Source organism: Triticum dicoccoides, chromosome 4A, assembly GCF_002162155.2.
Source record: "Triticum dicoccoides isolate Atlit2015 ecotype Zavitan chromosome 4A, WEW_v2.0, whole genome shotgun sequence".
NCBI lineage: Eukaryota > Viridiplantae > Streptophyta > Magnoliopsida > Poales > Poaceae > Triticum > Triticum dicoccoides.
Genome location: NC_041386.1, coordinates 685,803,397 through 685,806,162, shown reverse-complemented (window position 1 = coordinate 685,806,162; position 2,766 = coordinate 685,803,397).

Genomic DNA, 2,766 nt, shown 5'->3' with positions numbered 1-2,766 from the left:
GGTCTCACTTTACTTGCTCATGCATCGGCACCTTTTCGGTTTTGGAGTGATGCATTTTCCACTGCCTGTTTTCTCATAAATAGGCTTCCTACACGACTCCTTGGGATGAAAACACCACTTGAACTGTTGCTTAATGAGGTTCCAGATTATACTTTTCTCAAAGTTTTTGGTTGTGCATGCTGGCCTCATCTTCGTCCTTATAATAAGCGTAAGCTCGAGTTTCGGTCAAAACTTTGTGTTTTTCTTGGGTATAGCTCTCTTCACAAAGGGTACAAGTGTCTTCATATTCCATCCAACCGTGTCTACATCTCGTGAGATGTTGTGTTTGACGAGAGTGTATTCCCGTTCTCGTCTTTGTCCACAACTCTCACACCTCCAGTCTCTTCCTCGCAATCCACCTCTCCACTGCCTGCTCAATTTGTTGATATTGCATATTCTCCTGCGTTGTTGCCTAATCATGCTGCAGGAACGGGTCGTGGAGCTCGCCTTGAGTTGCTGGAGGAGCCGGAGCCATCAACTGCACCTGACGTGGGGAGTGGCCTCGTGCATGCGCCATGCACGCCTGGACCGGGCTCTTCAGCGCCGGCTCTGCCCGTGCCGGCCTCTTCTGAGGCTGGGCCGGTCTCGCCTGGGTTGGCCTTGCCTGGGCTGGTCTCCCCTGCGCCGGCCTCCCCTGAGCCGGTGATCTCACCTGGGCTTGCTTCTCCCGAGCCGGCGATCTCGCATGGGCCGGGCTGCCGTGCCTTGGTTGGCCTCGAGCCGACTGGTTCGCCCACCCAGTCGATTGTCTCGCCCGGATCTGCCTCGCCTGGGTCGGCCTCGTCCTCGCCTGTCGCCACTATGTCGTCACCGGCTACTTCGCTGGATATTTCTTCATCGCCGGTGCCGTCGCCACTTGTTGCACCACCTGCGGCTGTTTCTCTTCGACCACATACTCGCAGTCGATCCGGTATTGTGTGTCCCAAGCAACGCGAAGATGGGACGGTGGCCTGGCTTGCGGCATGTGTTGCTCATGTTAAGGAAGATCCTTTGGCTGAACCGCGTCACTTTCAGGTTGCTCTCGGGATTCCTCATTGGCGCCAAGCTATGGAGCAAGAGTATCAGGCATTTTTGACAAATGGTACTTGGCAGCTTGTTCCCCCGGTCTCTGGTGTCAATATTATTGATTCCAAGTGGGTCTTCAAAGTTAAGAAGCATGCCGATGGTTCTATTGAATGCTATAAGGTACGGTTAGTGGCGAAAGGGTTCAAGCAAAGATATGGTCTTGACTACGAGGATACGTTCAGTCCGTTGATCAAACCAACGACTATACGACTTCTGTTGTCCTTGGCTGTTACTCGGGGCTGGTTTCTTCGTCAGCTGGATGTTCAGAATGCTTTTCTTCATGGTGTTCTGGATGAGGAGGTTTACATGCGTCAGCCCCCGGGGTTCGTTGATCCTGCTCGCCCTCATCATCTGTGTCGCCTGGTCAAGGCACTCTATGGGCTGAAGCAGGCTCCTCGTGCCTGGCATGCCAGATTGGGCTCTGTTCTTCGGTCACTTGGTTTTGTTCCCTCTACTTCTGACACCTCGCTCTTCCTTCTGCATCGGCCTCAGGTGACGATGTATCTTTTGGTATACGTTGATGACATTATCCTCATTAGCTCTTCGGATGCTGCTGCTGATCGTCTGATATCTTCCTTGAGTGGTGACTTTGCGGTGAAGGATTTAGGAACGTTGCATTATTTCCTTGGCCTCGAAGTTTCACGTTCTTCTATTGGCTTGACACTCACGCATCATAAGTATTCGATGGACCTGTTGCGACGGGCAGGTATGCTGAAATGCAAACATGCCATGACTCCTATGTCTGCTACTGACCGTCTGTCTGCTTTTGATGGAGATCCTCTCACCTTGATGATGCCACTGAGTATCGAAGCGTTGTTGGTGGCCTGCAGTACTTAACTATCACTCGGCCAGATATCTCATATGCAGTCAATCGTGTCTGCCAATTTCTTCATGCTCCTCGGACTTCTCATTGGACAGCGGTGAAGCGCATTCTTCGCTATGTTTGCTTTACTGCCTCATATGGTCTACTTCTTCAGCCAACACCGTCTCCTACGCTTTCTGCTTTTTCAGATGCAGACTGGGCTGGTAATCCAGATGACAGGCGATCCACGGGGGGACATGCTGTCTTCTTTGGTCCTAACTTGATCGCCTGGGCTGCTCGCAAACAAGCTACAGTGTCCAGGAGTAGCACTGAAGCTGAATACAAAGCAGTTGCAAATGCTACAGCTGAGATCATATGGGTACAATCCTTATTGAGAGAGTTGGGAGTTTCTCAAACTCAGCCACCTGTTCTTTGGTGTGACAACATTGGAGCTACATATCTCTCATCTAATCCAGTGTTTCATGCTCGGACAAAACACATTGAAGTTGACTATCACTTTGTACGGGAACGTGTTGCACAGAAGCTACTCCACATCAAGTTCATCTCCTCCAAAGATCAACTTGCTGACATCTTCACGAAGCCTCTTCCACAACCTTAGTTTGTAGGCTGCAGGCGCAATCTTAACATACTTTGTACTTCAGGGCATAGTTAAGATTGAGGGGGGGTGTTAGACTGTATTTACATATAGCTTCTGTATATGTCTTGTATATTGTATCGTACACCTTGGTGTACCCCTTATATATATGAGATAGCCACACCCTTAACGGGTGTCGTGCAGTTTCCCAAAACCCTAAGTCTTACACTCTGTAATTTATAAGCAGCAAATGCCACCAGCACCA